The 18,629-nt window shown below is 49.0% G+C and overlaps 1 long non-coding RNA gene across 1 annotated transcript in view; it reads left to right on the forward strand.

The window, feature by feature from the left end:
* The first annotated feature begins 3,561 nt into the window (after positions 1-3,561).
* The window catches only part of LOC138452550 (uncharacterized), an 87,583-nt gene continuing 72,515 nt past the window's right edge, over positions 3,562-18,629 (forward strand). Inside the window, exons 1-2 of the long non-coding RNA XR_011260212.1 lie at positions 3,562-3,690; positions 16,009-16,149. This is a non-coding gene — a long non-coding RNA (uncharacterized lncRNA). The remainder of the gene's footprint in view (positions 3,691-16,008; positions 16,150-18,629) is intronic.

The following is an 18,629-nucleotide window of genomic DNA, read 5'->3' on the forward strand; positions in this document are numbered from 1 at the left end:
CAGAAGAGGAGAAGTATTGGTCGACATGGGGGAGCTAGGAGCTCAGAAGAGAAGAGGGGTAGGATAGGTTGGCATGGATGAGCTAGGAGCATGGACAGAAGAGGGGAAGGGTAGGTCGATATGGGTGAGCTAGGAGCACAGAACAGAAGCAAAGGAAAGCTCGACATTGGTGAGCTAGGAGCACAGAAAATAAGGGGGAAATGATAGCTCGACATGGGTGAGCTAGGAGCACAGAAGAGGGGAAGGTTTGGTCAACATGGGTGAGCTAGGAGCACCTGAAAAGAAGAAGGGAAGGATAGGTCGACATGGGTGAGATAGGAGCACAGAAAAGAAGAGGGGAAGGATAGGTCGACATGGGTGAGCTAGGAGCACAGAAGAGGGAAGGATAGGTCGATATGGGTGAGCTAGGAGCAAAACAGAAGAGGGGGAAGGATAGGTCGACATGGGTGAGCTCGGAGTACAGAACAGAAGAGGGTTAGGATAAGTCAACATGGGTGAGCTAGGAATACAGAAAAGAAGAGGGGAAGGATAGGTCGATGTGGGTGAGCTAGGAGCACAGAAAAGAAGCGGGAAGGATAGGTCGACATGGGTGAGCTAGGATCACAGAACAGAAGAGCGGAGGGGAAGGATAGGTCGACATGGGGGAGCTAGGAGCACAGAACAGAGGAGGGATAGGATAGGTCATCATGGGTGAGCTAGGAGCACAGAAAGAAGAGGGAAGGATAGGTCGACGTGGGTGAGCTAGGAGCACAGAACAGAAGAAGGGAGGGGAAGGATAGGTTGACATGGGAGAGCTAGGAAAACAGAAGAGGGAAAGGATAGCTCGACGTGGGTGAGCTAGGAGCACAGAACAGGAGGTGGATAGGAAAGGTCGACATGGGTGAGCTAGGAGCACAGAACAGAAGCGGGGAGGGATAGGTCAACATGTGTGAGCTACGAGCACAGAACAGAAGAACAGGTGGTAGGTTGACATGGATGAGTTAGGATCACAGAAGAGGGGAGGGATAGGGCGACATGGTTGAGCAAGGAGCAGAGAACAGAAGAGGGAAAGGATAGGTCTGCATGGTTGAGCTAGGAGCACAGAACAGAAGAGGGAAAGGATTGATCAACATGGGTGTGAGAAGGAGGCTATAGACAGTGGGCTGGTTCCACTAAGAGGGTGCACATATGAAGTAGGGAATAAGGATTGGCATAAGGCTTATGTGGGAAGTCAGCTTTTGCCATTTAGACCTTGTGCATCAAGAGTAGGTATTAAGGGATGACACTAATGAAAGGGTCTGCAACCTGCGGCTCTCCTATTGCTTTAGACTATGACTCCCATGATCCTTCACTATTGACACTGATGGCTAAATCTGATGAAAGTTGTAGTCCAAAACATCTGGAATGCCACAATTTGCATCATTCGGCACTAAAGTGATAAAGAAGAGTATGTGTGGTCTAATACTAAGTAACTACATTGTAGCATCAAAGGGCAGCTGTTCCCCAAGTGCAATCGACCAAAGGACCTGCAAATCACTTTCTAGTCGCGGCTTCCGTGACAGCCAGGTGGCCACATTCTATCACAATGAGGCGAAAAGATGGGATCACAGGATGGGCACGTCTCTGCAGTCCTTTGGTCACATGCCCTCCTTCTCCACACTCACGCCACACGAGCACTGGTGCAGCACACGCAGCAGCAATCGCTATTGGCTTTCACTAGTGCCCTTGTGTTTTTCCTTGTGCCACGTGAGCACTGGTGCGGCACATGAAGCAGCAATCGCCATTGGCTTTCACTAGTGCCCTTGTGTGAAAGTCAATGGGCTGTGTTTGTGCTGGTAGAGAGTTTCCCAGACCCCCCCTCTGGTTTGCATGCCAAGTAACTTTGGGTCACACCCTAAGTTACCAGGGGAATCCAGATGTGGACCCCTTGCTCACTGCTCACAGAGAGGCACAGCTTCACCTCACTGATGATGCCCAACTAGGCTGAAACACGAGTATGGGGTTGATGTCGTACTCTTGTTCGGAGGAGAATTGCCTAGCATTTCGGTGCTGGACTGCCCCTGGCCAGGACAAAGACTGATATGCGGGGAAATGTCTTCTCTGTGAAAAGAACAGTGAGCTAAAAACATGGTCGAGACTCTCCCAAGGTCCATCCACCCAAGAACAGGTCAATGGCTGTGTTCGTGCTGGTAGAGAGTTTCCCAGACCCCCCCTCTGGTTTGCATGCCAAGTAACTTTGGGTCACACCCTAAGTTACCAGGGGAATCCAGATGTGGACCCCTTGCTCACTGCTCTTAGAGAGGCACAGCTTCACCTCACTGATGATGCCCAACTAGGCTAAAACACGAGTATGGGGTTGATGTCGTACTCTTGTTCGGAGGAGAATTGCCTAGCATTTCGGTGCTGGACTGCCCCTGGCCAGGACAAAGACTGATATGCGGGGAAATGTCTTCTCTGTGAAAAGAACAGTGAGCTAAAAACATGGCCAAGACTCTCCCAGGGTCCATCCACCCAAGAACAGGTCAATGGCTGTGTTCGTGCTGGTAGAGAGACTCCCAGAGCCCCCTCTGGTTTGCCCACTAGTAAGATCTCTGTCTTATCCCCATTGAAACAGAGGCCATTGGCTGCCATCCAGGCCTGGATGATAGCATATGTGTTTTGTAAAGTTTCTAGGTCTTGCTCGTTGTCACCAGATAATGGGAGAAGAATCTGTGTATCATTAGCATAATTGGTGAAAGTTATGCCACATTCTTCTAGATGTGTGTGTCTCATGCATGGTGGTTTGGGTGTAGGAAGCACAGCAGGGCATTTGGGCCTCCCCCCTCTGCTAAGAGATTACAAAGAGAATATTGTGTATGAGAGGAGTGAGAAACGAGGGCATGGAAAGAGAGACAGAGAGAAGAGACTTAGGGAAAGGGCGGGCAAATAGGACAGAGGAGGAAAGGGAAGCATCAGAGAAGATCAGGAGAGCAACATGATGCAGAGAGAAGAGAATGTGGAAGGTGGAAGAAAGGGATGAGGAGCAAACAGAAGAAGAGGGAGGAGAGAAGAAAGACAGAGAGAAAGCAAGCAGAGTGAGAGCAGTGAAAGGCCAGGAGGGTAGAGGAGGCCAATAAAGAGAAGCAGAGATGAGGAAGAGAAGGCCTGCAGCTAGAAGAGGGGAGGTGGCAAACGGTGCAAAGAAGCAAACAAAGAGAAAGACAGTGGAGAACAGTGGAAAAGACACCCCAGAGCTGGGGGAATCTTCAGATAAAGGTATGAGCTAGGACTGGCTGGGCCCACGAATAGGTGAAGGAAGAGAAAGAGGGCAGAAACAGACCGTGTTTTTTTTTAGCATTGCTCGCCCTGTATATAGAATTTGGGGCGCCAAGAAGCAATTTAGTATTCTGGTTGGCGCTGTACATATCAACAATAGTTAAAGCGAATGGGAATGCTTTGATTTCCAGCCACTGTTGGTCATTGCTCAGGGGCTGCTGCTTAGGACCTGTGGGAGGATCTTCACCCCCCCTCATGTAGAACCAGGGACCCCCTGGCTTCAGCTGGTCGCTCATCTTCTCCCCTTTTTTGCAGGTGGCTGCAGCAGATCACGTCCAGACCGCTGTCCTCCCCCTGGCAATTATAAGAAAGGATGCCCTGACGGAGGCTGTCAATATGGTTACGAGTGCTGCTACAAGGAGGATTGCTCAAGCAGCTGTGAGAAGAAGCAAGGAGGTAGGCTACCAGCGTGTCACATCTCCATGCATGCGGCTCTTCTGTGCAGTGCTCCACAGACACACAGTCCACTGTGTGCCAAATTCAGAAAGGAGCGGTGAATCTTACATAATACAGCACTTTACAAACAGGCCTGGAGGGGGGACCAGAAAACAGGACAGGATGACACAACGCTGGTCAGGACCCAGTAACTTTGCTGCAGGGCATGGAGAGGTGGAAGTCAGGAAACAGGAGTGGTGTGGGGGGAGGGGTGGCTACTATTGGGTGGTGTATGGTTTGGGTACGCACTAAAGAATGGCACTAGCTGATGAGGAAACTGAGCTGGTGTCAGCAGCCTGGTGCACACTTGCCATTCCTGATAAGTGATGGCACTAGGACAGTGAGGAACCTGAGCTGGTGTCAGCAGCCTGGTGCACACTTGTTATTCCTGATAAGTGAAGGCACTAGGACAGTGAGGAAACTGAGCTGGTGTCAGCAGCCTGGTGCACACTTGCCATTCCGGATAAGCGATGGCACTAGGACAGTGAGGAAACTGAGCTGGTGTCAGCAGCCTGGTGCACACTTGCCATTCCTGATAAGCGATGGCACTAGGACAGTGAGGAACCTGAGCTGGTGTCAGCAGCCTGGTGCACACTTGTTATTCCTGATAAGTGAAGGCACTAGGACAGTGAGGAAACTGAGCTGGTGTCAGCAGCCTGGTGCACACTTGCCATTCCGGATAAGCGATGGCACTAGGACAGTGAGGAAACTGAGCTGGTGTCAGCAGCCTGGTGCACACTTGCCATTCCTGATAAGCGATGGGACTAGGACAGTGAGGAACCTGAGCTGCTGTCAGCAGCCTGGTGCTCACTTGCCATTCCCGATAATCGATGGCACTAGGACAGTGAGGAAACTGAGCTGGTTTGAATAGGAAGGTACACACTTGTTATTCCTGATAAGTGATGGCACTAGGACAGTGAGGAAACTGAGCTGGTTTCAGAAGCCTGGTACACACTTGTTATTCCTGATAAGTGATAGCACTAGGACAGTGAGGGAACTGAGCTGGTTTCAATAGAACAATGCACACTTGCCATTCCTAATAACTGATGGCACTAGGGCAGTGAGGAAACTGAGCAGGTCATCAGGACAGTTTGCACCTGTTATTCCCGATAAGTGATGGCACTAGGACAGTGAGGAAACTGAGCTGGTCTCAGTAACATGGTGTACACTTGGAGTATGTACTAAGAGATGGTATTAACTGGTTGCAGAAACTGAGCTGGTCTGAGTAACATGATGTACACTTGGAGTCTGTACTAAGAAATGGTATTATGTCGTTGCAGAAACTGAGCCGGTCTCGGTAACATGGTGTACACTTGGAGTATGTACTAAGAGATGGTATTAGTGGTTGCAGAAACTGAGCTGGTCTCGGTAACCTGGTGTACACTTGGAGTATGTACTATGAGATGGTATTAGGTGGTTGCAGAAACTGAGCTGGTCTCTGTAACATTGTGCACACTTGGGATATGTACTAAGAGATGGTATTAGTGGTTGCAGAAACTGAGCTGGTCTCGGTAACATGGTGCATACTTCAGGTATGTACCATGAGATGGTATTAGTGGTTGCAGAAACTGAGCTGGTCTCGGTAACATGGTGCACACTTGGAGTATGTACTAAGAGATGGTATTAGTGGTTGCAGAAACTGAGCTGGTCTCGGTAACATGGAGGACACTTGGAGTATGTACTAAGAGATGGTATTAGTGGTTGCAGAAACAGAGCTGGTCTCAGTAACATGGTGTACACTTGGAGTATGTACTAAAAGATGGTATTAGTGGTTGCAGAAACTGAGCTGGTCTCAGGAACATGGTGTACACTTGGAGTATGTACTAAGAGATGGTATTAGGTGGTTGCAGAAACTGAGCTGGTCTCTGTAACATGGTGTACACTTGGAGTATGCACTAAGAGATGGTATTAGTGGTTGCAGAAACTGAGCTGGTCTCAGTAACATGGTGAACACTTGGAGTATGCACTAAGAGATGGTATTAGTGGTTGCAGAAACTGAGCTGGTCTCAGTAACAGGGTGTACACTTGGAGCATGTACTAAGAGATGGTATTAGTGGTTGCAGAAACTGAGCTGGTCTCGGTAACATGGAGTACACTTGGAGTATGTACTAAGAGATGGAATTAGTGGGTGCAGAAACTGAGCTGGTTTCGGTAACATGGTGTACACCTGGAGTATGTACTAAGAGATGGTATTAGGTGGTTGCAGAAACTGAGCTGGTCTCAGTAACATGGTGTACACTTGGAGTATGTACTAAGATGGTATTAGTGGTTGCAGAAACTGAGCTGGTCTCAGGAACATGGTGAACATCTGATGTAAGTACTAAGAGATGGTGTAGTAGGCTGGTGTATATTTGAGTACACACTAAGAACCGGCATAGTATGAAATGCATTTGGAGTACGTACTAAGGGATCACACTAGTCAGATATGGAAATGAGTTGGTTACAGTAGCAAATTGTGCACGTGATAAATGTACTAATTTGTGGCATAATGCCAATGTGCAAACCAAGCTGGTTTCAGTAGCTTGTCGTAAATTGTAAGAGGGGGCATTAGATGGATTTGGAAACTGAGATGGTTTCAGGTGTACTCTGTGTTAGGCAACGTTTGTATGCAGTACCCTCTGGGAACACTACAAGCAACTATGACTACAGGTATAGGCAACCCAACCTTTGGTATAAGCTTGTACTACACAGCTCTGGTCACGTTTGAGCAGCCAGGCTTATCTCAAGAGGGGTCAGTGTGAGCTGTAGGGGAGTTACACAAAGATTCAGAGTTACAGGTATTCAAACAAACTCTTATACTCAAGGTTTCTTGCATAAATAATTATTATTTATGTATCAGTCAGTTATAAAGCCTTCTTGAGAAGGGAGCAATGGAATAGTAAGACACAAATATACTTCAATACTGTACACTCTGAGTTTCTGAATCAGACAAGACCTTCTGGGGATGGCCCACAGACACAACCTACACCCAGAGGTGACTTCAGTAACAAGGGTACTGCGGACATTAATATCTTACTGTTGGCATTTAGAATACTTTTAGAAGTTGTTAAAATTAAAAGGTTATTAGAACAACAATAGTCCACATATATTCTTAAGCAGGCAAATACTTTCAGATCCCCCCAGAAGAGTCATTCAGTTCAATAGGCTAAACCAAACTCTATAGGCAAAAAGTCTACTATGGGATGAAGCACTTCTGGTGAGTAAATGGAAAAGTCTTGGCACAAGTTCTTAGGAGTCTTTGATGAAAAGAAGAATCAAATGTAGAGTCACAAGCGGATTAGACTTGTGAGTTGTAGATGGTTCAAGCAACTCTACAGCAAGAGGTAAGTACTCTCAGACCTTTCACAGTACCTTTAAAGATGAAGAAAATATGCAGCAGATGACTCCTGTTCCTGTGCAGCTCTGCAGGTCTCGCTGTTCCTGGGCCTCAGTCGTGGGGACAAGAGGGAGGATGTCGGGGGACTCCTGCAATGCACTGGGACGGTCAAAACATACAACCGGAAAACTTCACTTTCAGTGGCTTTCAGGGGCTGTTTCGCGTTTCCGCTACTCGGATCTACCGCAGATAGCAACAACGTGATTCCTGGCTGTCAAGGTGGACTACCTTTGCTTCTGGGGTCCCACACTTTGTGGAAGTTCAACCAGCTCCAAGATGGGTGTCCAGGTGGCTTACTTTGGAGTTGATTTGTCCCACCAACTGAAAGGGAGAAGTAATCCGTGCAGGGGCTTCTCTGTCGATGCAAACTTGGCGTTTCGGCACTGCAGCAGGGCTACCCTGAGCAAACCAACGGTCCAGAAGTTGCAGCAGGCATCCTCTTCAAGCTCTTCTTCGGTTCATTCGTCCAGTGGTCGACTCTGCCTTCCAAGCCAAAAGAAAAAGACTCGCCTTTTATTCAGTTCTCTCCCATTCATTCCAGCCTAGTTGTCACTCACCCAGCAGAGTGGCTGTCCTTACCTGACAGTCAGCCAGCCAATCACTACAGAGTGAGACTAAGTACAGGGAGTTTCGGTCACATCCCTCACTTCCTGTTTACCCCAAACACTCTGAAGCCAGAGGCGGGTTTCACTCCTAAAGCCCGCCAAAGGCGAAATGAACAAAGAGACCAAACCTGGTCAGGCGCAGAGAAAATCTCAAGAAGGACATTTCCACAAAGAAATGGCGAAAAAAGAAGACTGGGCAACATTTTATCAAAGTTGGCTCCTGCGGTTGCTTTACGGGAGCCGTGTACGCGGTTCACGGTAAATGCAAACCATGGTAGTTCGAATGAAACCACTGCCACCAGCCATTCAGTGAGGAAACAGTAACATAAAAATGTTACATGAGTAGCTAGACACAGGGGATACTAAGTAACCCCTCCAGCACTATTTTGTAAGACAGGGAGTACTGGGTCTAGGAATTTGCAAAGGTAAGTAAAGTCAATTTCACTTTACTGCTCTGGGAAACAGAAGTTTATCCCAGAGAAGGTAGTTAAACCTTTGGAAAGGCTTCCCTGTGTCACTGCACTGAAGGTGCTGTGTGACACAATGTAAAAGATGATGCCTATGGAGTTTGTCAGACTCCATAACCAAAGAAAACAAAGTGTACAAAATCACATTAAAACACATGAGAGAGCGGGAATAATGGTCACACTCTCTCCAGGTTAAAAAAGTCAAGTCCTCGAAGTCCAGCAAAGTTGCTGGGGGTCACTAAGGTAGAGGGAATTAGCACATTTTTGAGAATTGTCCCTAACACTGTGTACATTTGGCACAGGCACCAAAGGAAGCGCTGTGGTGATATGGAAACTGAGCTGGTGTCAAGTGAATAATGTACGTTTGGCATACGTAATCAGGGAGCCTTCTGTAACAGCACCATGATGCCCAAGGGCTGCTGTGTGCTTTATAAATGCAAATAAATACATTTTAAAAATTGTGGTTGGGATGCAGTGGCGTAGACAGGGTAGGGCTTGAGCGTGCAAGATCCACCCAATATCTGTAAATGCCCACTCAGCAGCGCTGTGTTGGCATTTACAGGTGTTAATGTCACTGCGGATTAGCTTCAGGCCCCACTGGTTAGTCAATCCTGGCTGCGTCTCTGGTGGGCTGTCTGAGATATGATAACATGAGTCAAGTACTTCCGTGAGTTGGGCTTACACATTAGAACTTGCACCGGAAGAACAGTGCACGACTAAGTGTGATGAGTGTGTCAGTATTATGGCTATGATGAGTGTGTCAGTATTATGGCTATGGTGAGTGTGTCAGTATTATGGCTGTGATGAGTGTGTCAGTATTATAGCTGTGATGAGTGTGTCAGTATTATGGCTGTGATGAGTGTGTCAGTAGTATGGCTGTGGTGAGTGTGTCAGAATTATGGCTTTGGTGAGTGTGTTGGTATTATGGCTGTGATGAGTGTGTCAGTATTATGGCTTTGGTGAGTGTGTCAGTATTATGGCTGTGATGAGTGTGTCAGTAATATGGCTTTGGTGAGGGTGTCAGTATTATGGCTGTGATGAGTGTGTCAGTATTATGGCTGTCGTTGGTGCAGGAGCTTCTAGTCTTTTCTAAGAGTTAGGGTGTTTCCCTGCTTCCTGGTCCTTAGGGGCTAAGGGTTTAGGCGTTTCTTTGGGATCTCTGGCACATCATCTAAGCATGACAGGAAGCCTAGCTCGCTGGAAGAGGGGTGGATGGTGGAGTGTGATTGGTGGGGCGGCGAGAGTGCCTCTAGGGCAACTTAATGACCGGTTGCGCAATGCCATAGTGGATGGATCGCTCAGGGAGTAAATACTGCTACTTGCTTGCTGCCAGGTGGGATGAAAGAGGCTGGGGAGAGATCCGACAGTGGGGAGCTTGCCTCTCTGGACTCTATGGAGTATGCCACCGGGGGTAACATGCCAGCTTGCACCGCTGGAGGATCTTTCCAAGAGTTAGGTAAGGTAAGGAGTGAGACGCCCACCCTTGATCCACTGGCAGACTAAAACTTCCATCCCTGGGATTAGGGGACCAGAAAGAGATTGGCTGAAGAGACAATACTGGGAGTGTGAAGGTTTAAATGATACCTGTGGAGTCCTGCAAAGCTCCCAACTTCACAGCGATGAAGATAGAACCTTTACAACTTGCAAAAAGGTGCAAAGTTAAGTTAAAAATGTTGACTTCGGGGGAGATAGAAGCACAGAACAGAAGAGGGGAAGGATATGTCGACATGGGTGAGCTAGCACTAGCAGCACAGAACAGAAGAGGGAAAGGATTGGTCAACATGGGGGAGCTAGGAGCTCAGAACAGAAGAGGGGAAGGATAGGTCGACACGGGGGAGCTAGAAGCTCAGAACAGAAGAGGGGAAGGATAGGTCAGCATGGGGGAGCTACCTACACAGACAGAAGCGGGGAAGGATAGGTCGACATCTGTGAGCTAGGAGCACAGAACAGAGGAGGGGAAGGATAGGTCGACATGGGTGAACTAGGTGCACAGACAGAAGAAGGGAAGGATAGGTCGACATGGGTGAGCTAGGAGCACAGACAGAAGAGGGGAAGGATAGGTCGATATGGGTGAGATAGAACCACAGACAGAAGAGGGGAAGGATACGTCGACATGGGTGAGCTAGCAGCACAGACAGAAAAGGGGAAGGATAGGTCGATATGGGTGAGCTAGGAGCACAGAACAGAAGAGGGAAAGGATAGCTCGACATGGTGAGCTAGGAGCACAGAAAAGAAGAAAAGGATAGCTCGACATTGGTGAGCTAGGAGCACAGAAAAGAAGGGGGGAATGATAACTCGACATGGGTGAGCTAAGAGCACAGAAGAGGGGAAGGATAGGTCGAAATGTTGAGCTAGGAGCACAGAACAGAAGAGGGGAAGGATTGGTCGACATGGGGGAGATTTGAGCACAGAACAGAAGAGGGGAAGGATAGGCCGACATGGGTGAGCTAGGAGCACAGAAAAGAAGAGGGGATGGATAGGTCGACATGGGTGAGCTTGGAGCAAAGAAGAGGGGGAGGATAAGTCGACATAGGTGAGCTAGGAGCACAAAACAGAAGAGGGGGAAGGATAGGTCGACATGGGTGAGCTAGGAGTACAGAAAAGAAGAGGGGTAGGATAAGTCAACATGCGTGAGTCAGGAGCACAAAAAGAAGAGGGAAGGATAGGTCGACATGGGTGAGCTAGGAGCACAGAACAGAGGAGGGATAGGATAGGTCATCATGGGTGAGTCAGGAGCACAAAAAGAAGAGGGAAGGAAAGGTCGACATGGGTGAGCTAGGAGCACAGAACATAAGAGGGTAGGGTAGGTTGACAAGGGTGAGTGAGGAGCACAGAACAGAAGAGGTGGAGGATAGGTCGACATGGGTGAGCCAGGAGCACAGAAGAGGGACAGGATAGGTCAACATGGGGGAGCGAGGAGCACAGAAGAGGGGAAGTATACTTTGATACGTGTGAGCTAAGAGCACAGAACAGAAGAGAGGAATGATAGGTCGACACGGGGGAGATAGAAGCACAGAACAGAAGAGGGGACGGATTGGTCGACATGGGTTAGATAGGAGCACAGAACAGAAGAGGAGAATGATAGGTCGACATGGGTGAGCTAGGAGCACAGAAAAGGGGGAGGATAGGTCAACATGGGTGAGCTAGGAGCACAAAACAGAAGAGGGGGAAGGTTAGGTCGACATGGGTGAGCTAGGAGTACAGAAAAGAAGAGGGGAAGGATAGGTCATCATGGGTGAGCTAGGAGCACAGAAAAGAAGAGGGAAGTATAGGTCGACATGGGTGAGCTAGGATCACGGACAAAAGAGGGGAGGGGAAGGATAGGTCGACATGGGGGAGCTAGGAGCACAGAACAGAAGAGGGATAGTAGAGGTCATCATGCGTGAGCTAGGAGCACACAAAGAAGGGGAAATGATAGCTCGACATGGGTGAGCTAGGAGCAGAGAGGAGGGGAAGGATAGGTCGACATGGTTGAGCTAGGAGCGCAGAACAGAAGAGGGGGAGGATTGGTCGACATGGGTGAGCTAGGAACACCTGAAAAAAAGAAGGGAAGGACAGGTCAACATGGGTGAGCTAGGAGCACAGAAAAGAAGAGGGGAGGGATAGGTCGGCCTGGGTGAGCTAGGAGCACAGAAGAGGGGAAGGATAGGTCGTCATGGGTGAGCTTGGAGTACAGAACAGAAGAGGGGTAGGATAAGTCAACATGGGTGAGCTAGAAATACAGAAAAGAAGCGGGGAAGGATAGGTCGATGTGGGTGAGCTAGGAGCACAGAAAAGAAGAAGGGAGGATAGGTCGACATGGGTGAGCTAGGATCACAGAACAGAAGAGGGGAGGGGAAGGATCGGTCGACATGGGGGAGCTAGGAGCACAGAACAGAAGAAAAGGATAGCTCGATATTTTTGATCTAGGAGCACAGAAAAGAAAGGGGAAATGATAGCTCAACATGGGTGAGATAGGAGCAAGGAAGAGGGGAAGGATAGGTTGATATGGGTGAGTTAGGAGCACAGAACAGAAGTGGGGAAGGATAGATCGATTGGGTGAGCTAGCAGCACAGACAGAAGAGGGGAGGTAGGTCGATATGGGTGAGATAGGAGCATAGAACAGAAGAAAAGGATAGCTCGACATTTGTGAGCTAGGAGCACAGAAAAGAAGGGGAAATGATAGCTCGATGTGGGTGAGCTAGGAGCACAGAAGAGGGGAAGGATAGGTTGATATGGGTAAGTTAGGAGCACAGAACAGAAGTGGGGAAGGATAGATCGACATGGGTGAGCTAGCAGCACAGACAGAAGAGGGGAAGGCTATGTCGACATGGGTGAGCTAGCAGCACAGACAGAAGAGGGGGAGGGTAGGTCGATATGGGTGAGCTAGGAGCACAGAACAGAAGAAAAGGATAGCTCGACATTGGTGAGCTAGGAGCACAGAAAAGAAGGGGGAAATAATAGCTCGACATGGGTGAGCTAGGAGCACAGAAGAGGGGAAGGTTTGGTCAACATGGGTGAGCTAGGAGCACCTGAAAAGAAGAAGGGAAGGATAGGTCGACATGGGTGAGATAGGAGCACAGAAAAGAAGAGGGGAAGGATAGGTCGACATGGGTGAGCTAGGAGCACAGAAGATGGAAGGATAGGTCGATATGGGTGAGCTAGGAGCAAAACGGAAGAGGGGGAAGGATAGGTCGACATGGGTGAGCTCGGAGTACAGAACAGAAGAGGGTTAGGATAAGTCAACATGGGGGAGCTAGGAATACAGAAAAGAAGAGGGGAAGGAGGTCGATGTGGGTGAGCTAGGAGCACAGAAAAGAAGAGGGAAAGGATAGATCATCATGGGTGAGCTAGGAGCACAGAAAAGAAGTGGGAAGGATAGGTCGACATGGGTGAGCTAGGATCACAGAACAGAAGAGCGGAGGGGAAGGATAGGTCGACATGGGGGAGCCAGGAGCACAGAACAGAGGAGGGATAGGATAGGTCATCATGGGTGAGCTAGGAGCACAGAAAGAAGAGGGAAGGATAGGTCGACGTGGGTGAGCTAGGAGCACAGAACAGAAGAAGGGAGGGGAAGGATAGGTTGACATGGGAGAGCTAGGAAAACAGAAGAGGGAAAGGATAGCTCGACGTGGGTGAGCTAGGAGCACAGAACAGGAGTTGGATAGGAAAGGTCGACATGGGTGAGCTAGGAGCACAGAACAGAAGCGGGGAGGGATAGGTCAACATGTGTGAGCTACGAGCACAGAACAGAAGAACAGGTGATAGGTTGACATGGATGAGTTAGGATCACAGAAGAGGGGAGGGATAGGGCGACATGGTTGAGCAAGGAGCAGAGAACAGAAGAGGGAAAGGATAGGTCTGCATGGTTGAGCTAGGAGCACAGAACAGAAGAGGGAAAGGATTGATCAACATGGGTGTGAGAAGGAGGCTATAGACAGTGGGCTGGTTCCACTAAGAGGGTGCACATATGAAGTAGGGAATAAGGATTGGCATAAGGCTTATGTGGGAAGTCAGCTTTTGCCATTTAGACCTTGTGCATCAAGAGCAGGTATTAAGGGATGACACTAATGAAAGGGTCTGCAACCTGCGGCTCTCCTATTGCTTTAGACTATGACTCCCATGATCCTTCACTATTGACACTGATGGCTAAATCTGATGAAAGTTGTAGTCCAAAACATCTGGAATGCCACAATTTGCATCATTCGGCACTAAAGTGATAAAGAAGAGTATGTGTGGTCTAATACTAAGTAACTACATTGTAGCGTCAAAGGGCAGCTGTTCCCCAAGTGCAATCGACCAAAGGACCTGCAAATCACTTTCTAGTCGCGGCTTCCGTGACAGCCAGGTGGACACATTCTATCACAATGAGGCGAAAAGATGGGATCACAGGATGGGCACGTCTCTGCAGTCCTTTGGTCACATGCCCTCCTTCTCCACACTCACGCCACACGAGCACTGGTGCAGCACACGCAGCAGCAATTGCCATTGGCTTTCACTAGTGCCCTTGTGTTTTTCCTCGTGCCACATGAGCACTGGTGCGGCACATGAAGCAGCAATCGCCATTGGCTTTCACTAGTGCCCTTGTGTGAAAGTCAATGGGCTGTGTTCGTGCTGGTAGAGAGTTTCCCAGACCCCCCCTCTGGTTTGCATGCCAAGTAACTTTGGGTCACACCCTAAGTTACCAGGGGAATCCAGATGTGGACCCCTTGCTCACTGCTCACAGAGAGGCACAGCTTCACCTCACTGATGATGCCCAACTAGGCTGAAACACGTGTATGGGGTTGATGTCGTACTCTTGTTCGGAGGAGAATTGCCTAGCATTTCGGTGCTGGACTGCCCCTGGCCAGGACAAAGACTGATATGCGGGGAAATGTCTTCTCTGTGAAAAGAACAGTGAGCTAAAGACATGGCCAAGACTCTCCCAGGGGCCATCCACCCAAGAACAAGTTAATGGGCTGAGTTTGTGCTGGTAGAGAGTTTCCCAGACCCCCCTCTGGTTTGCATACCAAGTAACTTTGGGTCATACCCTAAATTACCAGGGGAATCCAGACGTGGACCGTTTGCTCACTGCTGTTAGAGAGGCACAGCTTCACCTCACTGATGATGCACAACTAGGCTAAAACACGTGTATGGGGTTGATGTCGTACTCTTGTTCGGAGGAGAATTGCCTAGCATTTCGGTGCTGGACTGCCCCTGGCCAGGACAAAGACTGATATGCGGGGAAATGTCTTCTCTGTGAAAAGAACAGCGGGCTAAAAACATGGTCGAGACTCTCCCAGGGTCCATCCACCCAAGAACAGGTCAATGGCTGTGTTCGTGCTGGTAGAGAGACTCCCAGAGCCCCCTCTGGTTTGCCCACTAGTAAGATCTCTGTCTTATCCCCATTGAAACAGAGGCCATTGGCTGCCATCCAGGCCTGGATGATAGCATATGTGTTTTGTAAAGTTTCTAGGTCTTGCTCGTTGTCACCAGATAATGGGAGAAGAATCTGTGTATCATTAGCATAATTGGTGAAAGTTATGCCAAATTCTTCTAGATGTGTGTGTCTCGTGCATGGTGGTTTGGGTGTAGGAAGCACAGCAGGGCATTTGGGCCTCCCCCCTCTGCTAAGAGATTACAAAGAGAATATTGTGTATGAGAGGAGTGAGAAACGAGGGCATGGAAAGAGAGACAGAGAGAAGAGACTTAGGGAAAGGGCGGGCAAATAGGACAGAGGAGGAAAGGGAAGCATCAGAGAAGATCAGGAGAGCAACATGATGCAGAGAGAAGAGAATGTGGAAGGTGGAAGAAAGGGATGAGGAGCAAACAGAAGAAGAGGGAGGAGAGAAGAAAGACAGAGAGAAAGCAAGCAGAGTGAGAGCAGTGAAAGGCCAGGAGGGTAGAGGAGGCCAATAAAGAGAAGCAGAGATGAGGAAGAGAAGGCCTGCAGCTAGAAGAGGGGAGGTGGCAAACGGTGCAAAGAAGCAAACAAAGAGAAAGACAGTGGAGAACAGTGGAAAAGACACCCCAGAGCTGGGGGAATCTTCAGATAAAGGTATGAACTAGGACTGGTTGGGCCCACGAATAGGTGAAGGAAGAGAAAGAGGGCAGAAACAGCCCGTGTTTTTTTTTAGCATTGCTCGCCCTGTATATAGAATTTTGGGCGCCAAGAAGCAATTTTGTATTCTGGTTGGCGCTGTACATATCAACAATAGTTAAAGCGAATGGGAATGCGTTGATTTCCAGCCACTGTTGGTCATTGCTCAGGGGCTGCTGCTTAGGACCTGTGGGAGGATCTTCACCACCCCTCATGTAGAACCAGGGACCCCCTGGCTTCATCTGGTCGCTCATCTTCTCCCCTCTTTTGCAGGTGGCTGCAGCAGATCGCGTCCAGATCGCTGTCCTCCCCCTGGCAATTATAAGAAAGGATGCCCTGACGGAGGCTGTCAATATGGTTACGAGTGCTGCTACAAAGAGGATTGCTCAAGCAGCTGTGAGAAGAAGCAAGGAGGTAGGCTACCAGCGTGTCACATCTCCATGCATGCGGCTCTTCTGTGCAGTGCTCCACAGACACACAGTCCGCTGTGCGCCAAATTCAGAAAGGAGCGGTGAATCTTACATAATACAGCACTTTACAAACAGGCCTGGAGGGGGGACCAGAAAACAGGACAGGATGACACAACGCTGGTCAGGACCCAGTAACTTTGCTGCAGGGCATGGAGAGGTGGATGTCAGGAAACAGGACTGGTGTGGGGTGAGGGGTGGCTACTATTGGGTGGTGTATGGTTTGGGTACGCACTAAAGAATGGCACTAGCTGATGAGGAAACTGAGCTGGTGTCAGCAGCCTGTTGCACACTTGCCATTCCTGATAAGCGATGGCACTAGGACAGTGAGGAACCCGAGCTGGTGTCAACAGCCTGGTGCACACTTGCCATTCCTGATAAGCGATGGCACTAGGACAGTGAGGAAACTGAGCTGGTGTCAGCAGCCTGGTGCACACTTGCCATTCCCTCTAAGTGAAGGCACTAGGACAGTGAGGAAACTGAGCTGGTATCAGCAGCCTGGTGCACACTTGCCATTCCCGATAAGCGATGGCACTAGGACAGTGAGGAACCTGAGCTGGTGTCAGCAGCCTGGTGCACACTTGCCATTCCTAATAGGTGAAGGCACTAGGACAGTGAGGAACCCGAGCTGGTGTCAGCAGCCTGGTGCACACTTGCCATTCCTGATAAGTGAAGGCACTAGGACAATGAGGAACCCGAGCTGGTGTCAGCAGCCTGGTGCACACTTGCCATTCCTGATAAGCGATGGCACTAGGACAGTGAGGAACCCGAGCTGGTGGCAGCAGCCTGGTGCACACTTGCCATTCCTGATAAGCGATGGCACTAGGACAGTGAGGAACCCGAGCTGGTGTCAGCAGCCTGGTGCACACTTGTTATTCCTGATAAGTGAAGGCACTAGGACAGTGAGGAACCTGAGCTGGTGTCAGCAGCCTGGTGCACACTTGTTATTCCCGATAAGTGAAAGCACTAGGACAGTGAGGAACCTGAGCTGGTGTCAGCAGCCTGGTGCACACTTGCCATTCCCGATAAGCGATGGCACTAGGACAGTGAGGAACCTGAGCTGGTGTCAGCAGCCTGGTGCACACTTGCCATTCCTGATAAGCGATGGCACTAGGACAGTGAGGAACATGAGCTGGTGTCAGCTGCCTGGTGCTCACTTGCCATTCCCGATAAGCGATGGCACTAGGACAGTGAGGAAACTGAGCTGGTTTGAATAGGAAGGTACACACTTGTTATTCCTGATAAGTGATGGCACTAGGACAGTGAGGAAACTGAGCTGGTTTCAGAAGCCTGGTACACACTTGTTATTCCTGATAAGTGATAGCACTAGGACAGTGAGGGAACTGAGCTGGTTTCAATAGGACAGTGCACACTTGCCATTCCTAATAAGTGATGGCACTAGGGCAGTGAGGAAACTGAGCAGGTCACCAGGACAGTTCACACGTGTTATTCCCGATAAGTGATGGCACTAGGACAGTGAGGAAACTGAGCTGGTCTCAGTAACATGGTGTACACTTGGAGTATATACTAAGAAATGGTATGATGTTGTTGCAGAAACTGAGCCGGTCTCGGTAACATGGTGTACACTTGGAGTATGTACTAAGAGATGGTATTAGTGGTTGCAGAAACTGAGCCGGTCTCGGTAACATGGTGCACACTTCGGGTATGTACCATGAGATGGTATTAGTGGTTGCAGAAACTGAGCTGGTCTCTGTAACATGGTGTACACTTGGAGTATGTACTAAGAGATGGTATTAGTGGTTGCAGAAACTGAGCTGGTCTCAGTAACATGGTGTACACTTGGAGTATGTACTAAGAGATGGTATTAGTGGTTGCAGAAACTGAGCTGGTCTCAGTAACATGGTGAACACTTGGAGTATGCACTAAGAGATGGTATTAGTGGTTGCAGAAACTGAGCTGGTCTCAGTAACATGGTGTACACTTGGAGTATGTACTAAGAGATGGTATTAGCTGGTTGCAGAAACTGAGCTGGTCTGAGTAACATGATGTACACTTGGAGTCTGTACTAAGAAATGGTATGATGTTGTTGCAGAAACTGAGCCGGTCTCGGTAACATGGTGTACACTTGGAGTATGTACTAAGAGATGGTATTAGTGGTTGCAGAAACTGAGCCGGTCTCGGTAACATGGTGCACACTTCGGGTATGTACCATGAGATGGTATTAGTGGTTGCAGAAACTGAGCTGGTCTCTGTAACATGGTGTACACTTGGAGTATGTACTAAGAGATGGTATTAGTGGTTGCAGAAACTGAGCTGGTCTCAGTAACATGGTGTACACTTGGAGTATGCACTAAGAGATGGTATTAGTGGTTGCAGAAACTGAGCTGGTCTCAGTAACAGGGTGTACACTTGGAGTATGTACTAAGAGATGGTATTAGTGGTTGCAGAAACTGAGCTGGTCTCAGT

The sequence above is a fragment of the Ambystoma mexicanum genome, chromosome 4p (assembly GCF_040938575.1).
Source record: "Ambystoma mexicanum isolate Mex_15411 chromosome 4p, UKY_AmexF1_1, whole genome shotgun sequence".
NCBI lineage: Eukaryota > Metazoa > Chordata > Amphibia > Caudata > Ambystomatidae > Ambystoma > Ambystoma mexicanum.